General features: G+C 44.3%; 1 long non-coding RNA gene across 1 annotated transcript; it reads left to right on the top strand.

Annotated features, from left to right (window-relative positions):
- The first annotated feature begins 4826 nt into the window (after positions 1-4826).
- Positions 4827-5870, top strand: LOC114062424. Its single transcript, XR_003572376.1, has 3 exons — positions 4827-4957; positions 5328-5382; positions 5826-5870. It is a non-coding gene; the product is annotated as an uncharacterized LOC114062424 (long non-coding RNA).
- The last annotated feature ends 3115 nt before the right edge of the window (positions 5871-8985 follow it).

Below are 8985 nucleotides of genomic sequence, written 5' to 3'. Positions count from 1 at the left end.
TAATTTGATTGAAAAATCTGGCACTTTAGATTGATGGCCAATACTACTCAGAAAAGGAATTTTTCTGTATGAGTGTCCAAATAGTTGCTATATAATATTTATATTTGTCATGTGTTTTTCTAGATAAAGAAGTTCTTTAGATACATAAATTTATCACATGAAAAGCATCTTAAAATTCTTACATGAAGGTTTTAGTATTATTTGTTGATTTATAGGCTTGGTTGGGTTTTTTCCAGGTGATTTTTTTACAATCTTATGGTCTCTGTAAACTGAAATACAAAAACAGTTGCACTCCACTGTTTTAGTTGCACAAATCTAATCTGAGGGGAGGAGAGGCAACTGGTTACGAGGCTTTTTGCTGTGGCTGTGCTGGGGGATGCCAGAGTGTTTCTGCCAAAATAATCCCCAGTGGTGGGTGGGCAGAGTGGGCTGAGGGTGGAAATGCTCGGGATGAAGCTCGATGGTGTCAGAGCGAGGAGGATCCTCCCGGCAAGCCGAGGGTGGTCCAGGGCAGGACGAGGAGGGGGTGTCAGGGAGGACCTGCCCAGGGTTTGGTGGGATCAGACTGACACACAATCTGATCTCCAGGGCCATCATCAACTGGGGGAAAGCTGGCACAGAGCTCTGCCAGGAAAAATCCCATCAGAGCGGGATCAGCTTCTGCTGTCACCCCCAGCTCAGCCGGGCTTTCTGGGGGACGGCTGAGTGGTGGAAAACTTCAGAGGTTTTAAGACATTTCCATCTACTTGTTTCTTTCCCAGACACCTCACCAGCTTGAATGACATTCCATTAACTCCAGAGTTTTCCTTGTCCACAAAGGAAGCAGCTGAGGAGCAGAGCTTGCGTGAAGAGAGGGATGGAAGCAGCTCCTGAACGGAGGCAGCTCCTGCTCGAGGGAATGTAGATGTTTTTATGACATCTGGTGGCCATAAAATCTCAACTCCTCTAAGTGAAAGTGGCACTTCAAAGCCTGGTGGAGAAAATAATCCCTTGTAAGACATACATGAATGTATATATATATATATATATATGTATATGCAGCTTACACATACACACATATATATATATTTATTGTACTGGACTTTTATGTTCCCCACCATCTGTTGCTTTGGGTCTTTTGCATATTTATTATGTGGAGGTAAAGATGATCATATTATTTTAAGAAATCTATAAATTATAATAGATTTATACAATATCATTATATATATAATTATATTTTTATATATTTATATTATATAAAAATATTTATAAATATTTATATAATATAATTATTTTATATATATATTTAAGGTGTAGGAAAAGGAATATTTATTTATCCAGGAAATTGCATCAATTTAAGTGTGAAATATGTCAGCATAAAGATGATGTTGCTTGGCCATGTTCAGCAACCCTTGAGGTTACACCACTGATTTTCACTCCCAGCACTGGCTGCATTCAGCCCAAAAGCACAAACCATGTTGCTCCTGTGCATCTGGATTCATTATTTTCAGTTTTAAACCAAAAGGGCGTTTGTGTGAGCGCTGCAGGCCCTGGGAGGGGCTGTGGCAGCACTGATTTGATTTATCCCTGGCCCCAGGAAATGTGTATTTGCTGCTGCACGATCTGATGTCATGCAGCAGTGGCATTGGGTATGGGGTGAACTGGCTGCTGCAGTTAAAAAGAGACCTTTTAGGGCTCCATCCAGGCTAAAATAAAGGGAAATACTTGGCTAAAAATTGACTTTAGTGGCTTGGATTGGGCCCCTTGTTCACTCTGCTTTTTACAATACCTACTACAAATCTAAGGACTTTGTAACACTCATCACAAGGGTTTTTTGGGCAAATGATATTGTTGGTTCTTGCCTGACCTAAATTATGATGATGGTAAGGAATGCAAAAAACCAAGTTAAATTACTCTTTAGCAGAAATTTCAGGGAATGGACACTTTTGCATGAATATTTCATGCAAAGCTATAAATAATTCTGTTGGATTTTGAAGATCAGAAAGTGACTACTTGGATGATGTAGGGCATTTATGTAAGGCTGTGTAAGGCTTTGTGCATGCTGGAAGAGGCACGTTCATTCATGGAATTCAAGTCATGTGTGGGCAAATTGGACATTTTCCCCCAAATTTCTTTTAAATTGCTCTTTGTTTCAATTGTTAAGACTGGAATAGACAAACACAGCACCGTGTTTGCCTCCAAAGTTCCCTGAGAGCTGTGCAAACTTCAATGTTTTCACAAAGCTTGGCTTTTTAAGGATGTTCTATTCAATATTCTAAACCTAGTGCTGAATACGTTGTGCTCATGAAGTTTGTTAGATTCCTGAAGTGTGGGCCCCTCTGAACCTTCATTCACATATAAAAAAACAACTCCACTTGATGGAATTATCCTCCTTATGAACTGACTTGGATGTTGGTTTTTTTTTTTCCGTAAAATGGTAGTAATCTCTTCATATTAACCAGGAGAAAAAAGATAAGAAATAGAATTGCTTTTCCTTTATGCCACAGGATGGATCTTCTGGCAAACAAACAAAGAAATCATAAAATTATCTAAAGAGCTTGTTGCTTAAACGGCCCCCCAGAAAACAACTGAAAGCTGAACATCAAAGAGCACAAACAAAATATCGCCACGTTAAGGTCTCCTGCACAAAGGGAGCCTTTTGCTGTGCTTCTCCTGCAAGTGCTGAAGCAGCTCCCAGAGCAGCAGCAGAATAATTCCTGCCTGTGGCATCCCCTCCTGCTCCCACCGGAGAGGAAAGCGGAGCATCCTCCGAGGTGCCACCAACGCTCATGGCTCGGGGGGGGGGACTGGCGGCCCCTTCCCCACCCCAGGTGGGTCCCACACTGGTGTCAACACTGCCAACACTGCCCTCCCTGCAGAGGACCAGCAGCTGCTTTGGGATCCCCATCCCAGCTCGTTTCCAGCGCCAGGAGCCCCAGAGAGCCTGCCCAAAGGGAGCCTGGCAGCAGGAACAGCCGGGATTTTAAGGTACCTCGTGGTGGTGGTGGTGTCAGAGAGGGAGGTTACAAACCCACCTGGCCTCGCTGCAGGAGGGGAGGGTTGGCTCTGGGGGACAGTCTCTACCCTGGGAAGCTGCTGGGGCCTTCACAAACAGAGCAGGGACCTCGTGTCCCTCGGGTCAGGGGAGGTCACTCAGCAGGTTCTGCTTTGATCTTCATCAGCACTGCCTGCTACTGAAGTCACCTCAGTGAAAATACTGCCAACAGAACCACAGAATCAATTGGGCTGGAAAAGCCCTCTGAGACTATCAAGTCCAACCATTCCCCAGCACTGCCCAGGCCACCACTCGCCCATGTCCCCAAGTGCCACATCCACAGGGCTTTGAAATCCCTCCAGGGATGGGGACTCCACCCCTGTCCAGGGCTGGACAACCTTTTGGGGAAGGCACACAGTTTAATCCTCCTGTTCTTTTCCTGGTATGTATTATGTGTTCCAGTCACATCCTGCTTTTATCTACATAACTTTTCAGGAATTGCAATGGTCATTCAGTTCACCTTTTTTTTTTCCTCCCTCTGTTTAAATTTAAATTTTTTTGCCTCTATTTTCCCCTGGTAAAACAAGGTTACTTTATAAAATTTCCAAGCTGTATTTCATTACCATTTTTCACCATCTCTATGATCTCTTTTGTAATGCCAAATGTGCTACTTGTACATGATAAATCTGTGCAGCTGCAAAGAACTTTTCAGTCTCTCATCTGTTTGGAGATGAACTTTGGGTATGTCTGTACTTGCATATTGATTTGAGATACCACAGAACAAGGACAAAGAGAAAGGAGCTACAAAGCCAAGCAGTCCAAAAGATAATTTATATGAAACAGCAATTTAAATAGGTGGGAAAGTCATGGGGGTGCAATAAAATCTTGCATGAGAGGTAGATGGTAGATCTTTGTGCCACTGGGACTGAACCACCAGGCTGAATGGCAGGAATAATGTTGGGACCAAACCACAGTGGACAGCATCTCCTGGACCTTACTTCTGGAGTGCACAATAAGATAAATAAGCCAGAGCTAAAAGAATTTTACCAGATTCCTACTACATAGGATTGGCTTTCTGTCTGCACACAAATAGCTTGGATTAGCCCTCGCTTCCACCATAAAAATATCCACTCTCATGTTATTTTAAGAGACTTTCAAAATAGAGTGGAATTAAAATATTTGTTTTAAACTCCCCAGGGAAAAGCTGCTGGGCTTCTTGCACAATCTCTCTTTTTGCTTTTTCTAGTCCTTCTCCACCCTCAGTCATTTAGCAGTTCCCTTTCCCAAAATACCAGCGGTAACTCCCTCTCCAGTCTTTGCCCGTGTGGATATTTGCTGTGATGTCACTTCACTCTTCAAAATGAAGCCCTTCATTTCTGTCTCACTGTTTTGGTACAAGTACAGCCTAAACTGTGTTTTTTTGGACAGAATATTAACTGTGCTGGGGAGACAAGGCTGCCCAGAGAAGCTGTGGCTGCCCCAGCCCTGGGAGTGTCCAAGGCCAGGCTGGAGCACCCTGCGCTGGTGGAAGGTGTCCCTGCCCATGGCAGGGGTGGCACTGGGTGGGCTTTAAGGTCACAACCCAAACCATTCCATGAGTCCACGATCACTTGCTGTGAGTTGTGCAGCCTGGGAGGTTTTAATTTTCCCTGTTTCTCATCCCACACTTTCACTTGGGCACGTTGACATTTCGCTGTTATTGACCCCCTGGCAGCAAAAGGCTTGGTATGGCAGGAGAGACTTAATGAGGCACTTTACATGTCCCTCATAAGGAGTGGGAGCAGGTTGGAGTGCTGCTCCTCTGAACCTGGCCTTATTTTCATTCCCATCTTTCATAACCAAGGGTAACATTGCAATATGTTCCGTTCTCGCTTTTTGTAAATTGAATATCCAGTTTTCTTCTGGCTTCCCCCAGGAACCTCTGAGTGAAATTGTTTTCCTGTCCTGCAAAATACTTCAGAAACTTTCTATTCCTGAATTGAGGTGAGTGGTTTTGCTTTTTTATTGTTGTATTTTTTCTGAAAGCAATATGTTCCATCTTCTGGGCGTTTCGAGGCGCTTTGATTTGTATCAAGTTTGAAATTTAACTTTTTGCCTTATATTTCTGAATGAGATGTGCTTTTCAGCTTCACTTTCTACCATCTCAGGATGTTTTTTATATCAACCTTTTCACACAAACAACATTAGTTTGGGCATATTGTGTTTTTAAATGACAATATTTGGTTGAAAGTGTTGCAGCTGTTTTTTTGTACTTAACTTTTCCCTGATAGGTGAGTGGATATTTTCCTTTGAATCTCAGAAATATGCTTATTTTCTGACAAAAAAAGAGAAAAGTTATGTTTTATATTCCCAGGCTGCTGCTTGGGCTGTTTTCCATCTCCTTCTAGCATGTGGAGCTCCATTAAGAGGTTGGTAAACTCTTTAAACAGCTCAAAGAAATTACCAGTTTTCCCTGCTCTCAATCATCTCTTAATTCTTTCCCTTTTGAAGAGTGTAGAATGTTCTCCTCTCCCTGTCAGGCTGTGTGTAATTAATGCTGTCTCCCTGTTCTCCCAGCTCCCACATCCCTCCCTTCCCTCCTCTCCGTGTCACCGTTCCCTTTGCAGGTTTGAAGGGACTGATTATTCCGCTTTTTAAAAGGCAGAAAAGTTCAGATTGTTTCTCCTGTGACAACACTAACGTTAGCTGAAGGCTAGCTTGAAAACTGGTGCATCACTGCCTGAGAATGGACTTCAACTTTCCCATTCCAGCTCCCTCTGGGAGACACACCTGGGCCAGTGGAAGGGGGTTGGAAGGAGATGGGTTTAAGGTCCCTTCCAACCCAAACCACTGTGACATTCTGTGATTCCAGAGCCTGCTCCAGCCCCGGGGGGCTCTGCCAGAAGGAATGTGGCCTCAGCCTGGTCCCTGCAGGTGGGGACAGTTGCCACCTCCCGGCCGCTCTCCCCGAGCACACAGCTCACATTCCAGTCTATGTTGTGACTTGGAACAAAACCTGCAGGAGCTGAGCCATGGGAGGTAATAACAACCCTTCTTTTACAATATTTATGTGAAATGACTGTAGTCCAGGGGGGCAGGAGCTGAAGGCTGGAGTTGGTTTTGGTTTTACGCGGCTGAAAGAGATTTTCTTTCATTTTTTTTTTTTTTATTTTTAAGAAGTCCATAAAAAATGAATATTTGTTTATTATTTAATATGGGTGTTAAAGATTTAGAGCAGAGAACCTGGCTCTTTATGAATGTCACAGTAAAGAACTGCTTTGGCACTGGGACCACACAAACCCCACAGGTCCCTCGTTCATCCACGGCAGCGATGCTGAGGGCAGGGGGGGTGGCTCTGCAGGGGGATGGAGAAGGAAAATCTGCTGGCAAGAGCAGGCTTTTCCTGATGGTTTCTGGTTTTCCAATATGTTCTCTGAGCACTTCCAAGTAAAACACTTCCTGACACGTCTGCCAGCCAGCAGCAGAAAGGAAGGATGGTTTCTGTCTTATGTGACGATCTGAGATTGGGGCTGGGGGGAGATGACAAACCCCAAACCCAAAGTTAGAAGTGGGAACTCCAGTAATACATTGCCATTGACGGTAGAGGAGCATGGTCGTGGCCCCAAGGTTGCCACAGCTCAAGGAGTGCTTGGAGAACACCCTCAGGACAGGGTGGGATTGTTGGGGTGTCTGTGCAGGGTCAGGGGTTGGACTCGATGATCCTTGTGGGTCCCTCCCAGCTCAGGACGTTCCATGGATCTATGAAAGGCTGCAGAACTTGCACCTCACTCCTGAGTAGAATCTGACTGACTCAGCTGGAGATACCAGTTGTCCTGCTGTCTCCATATTCCTGGTTGTCCTAAATATATTGGGAACACTTGGTTCCTTATTTTGGTCTATTAATAAACATAATTCTTGCTGATAGGAACAAAAATAAGTATAAAAAGCGAGAGCAAGTGCTGCCTTATTCCTGCTCCATTGGCTGCACTCCACACTGGATTAGCTGGGAGGGTGCAGCAAAATCCTCCTTTACATCAGCACTGGGGATAGGAATCCTGTTCTCTGCCAGAGAACCATTGGTTTGGTGTTGGGTATTTGCAGGGCATGGACTGCCACGATACTCGTGACACAGCAGTGACTGTGGGGCCTGAGGGTACAGCAGGGGCTCCAAATGTCTGAATTGGCAAGTGCGTTGATTATTGTCATGATTGTTGGTGTTATGGTTGTTCCTGTTGTTGGTTTGGGTATTATTATTATCATTATTACTATTATTGTTTACTGGGAGGGTGGGGAGGCCCTGGCACAGGATCCCAGGGAAGCTGTGGCTGCCCCTGGATCCCTGGGAGTGTCCCAGGCCATGTTGGATGGGGCTTGGAGCACCCTGGGCTGGTGGAAGGTGTCCCTGCCCATGGCAGGGGGTGGCACTGGGTGGGCTTTAAGGTCCCTTCCAATCCAAACCAGTCTGTGATTCCATTATACAGCCATATTTTGCAAATAAAAGGTTATTGATTCCCTTGCTGGAAAGAAGGGAGGAGGAGAAGAAAGAATTCTGCCTGATATTTTTTTATAAATTGTTTTCCATTGGTTCTGCTTTCCTGGAGAGCATTAGGAATAATCCCTTGTCAGTGTGCCAGGGAGCTGCTGCTCCAAATGCAGCATAATGAAGTGGGCAGTATCTGCAGAGGTGCACAGGCATTAAAACTGCTTAAATGAGAGCAAACTACAGAGTGGAATTTTGGAAGGGCACTGGGGAATTTTATTTTCTGCATGGCTGAGAGGACAAAGGCCTTGAACAGTAAATACTGGTGACAAGAGCTGTAGGACAGGACGTGCTGTACTCCTTGAGTGCTTCTGCTCCAGCAGTATTGGTAACCCATCACCTCAGCGTTGCATCCAGTCCCAACTTAATGCCAACTAAAAAATAATAAAAGAGGAAACAAATAGGTTGGAGCTTAATGAGGAGGAAAAAACGTAATTACAGGAAAAGCTTTAATTGATAAAGGCAACATCGAGGTAACAGAAGCTCTGCTTCTCATCAATACAGGGTTTAGTATCATCTATCACCTACAAACTGATCACTGAGCTGCCTTTGCCAAGGCAGCCCTTTGTTTGTTGGTGTTTTGCACTGTTGTGTTCGTATTTAACATAAAAATATAGTTACAGAGTACCTGGTTTTGGTTAATGGGTTTTTGTTTGTTTGTTTGTTTGTTTTGTTTAGGGACTGTTGTCCTATTGAAAAACAAGAGAGTAGACAGCGATGTAAGCAAAAGGAGCAAGACTCTAATCAGAGTCAAGCTGTTGTGCCCTCAAAAAGCCCAGCAGCTGATTAGTATTGATTAGGTCCAGGTGACCTATTCTAACAATACACTTCTTAGGATCTCAAATTCAAAATAACTGTAGTAAATAAGGTTAATAGGAACCCACTTGCTCCTCCCCAGTAACGCTGTGATTGTTCATACCACTGGGTTCACATTGGAGAGTAAATTACTGGTCAGTAAAACACAGTAGGAGCACAGACAGGAGACTCCTACCCCTCCTCTCTAATATGGTCTTTCCTTCCTCCAAGGATGTGCAGTGGAATATTAGTTTGCCCAGAGAAGCTGTGGCTGCTCCAGCCCTGGAAGTGTCCAAGGCCAGGTCAGAGCACCCTGGGCTGGTGGAAGGTGTCCCTGCCCATGGCAGGGGGTGGCACTGGATGGGTTTAAAGGATCCCTTCCAACCCAAACCATTCTAGGATTCTATTCTATGATAAGAAAGACAAAATGGGAGGTAATGGTGTGCTGTGATGTATTTCCAGCATCTGATGGATGAATATAACAGGACAGATTTTTATTCTGGTTAATCTGAACAAAATGCACACCTTATTATGCTCTCAGGCTTTAGTTATTAACACAGCCTGCTTTGGCAAAAAAAGGCACTCTCTGTCATAGACCCCACCTATCTTTTAATCTCATGAAGGTTGCTCTCATTTCCCCTCTGGTTTACACCTATTTCCTTCATTCTTTCAGATTACAACACGTTTGTGGTCTCTG

Source organism: Empidonax traillii, unplaced genomic scaffold (genome assembly GCF_003031625.1).
Source record: "Empidonax traillii isolate 1590-97213 ecotype Southwest subspecies unplaced genomic scaffold, ASM303162v1 scaffold406:size580191, whole genome shotgun sequence".
Taxonomy (NCBI): Eukaryota; Metazoa; Chordata; class Aves; order Passeriformes; family Tyrannidae; genus Empidonax; species Empidonax traillii.
Note: the sequence above shows the minus strand (reverse complement) of the source record. Positions and strands in the feature narration are given on the sequence as shown.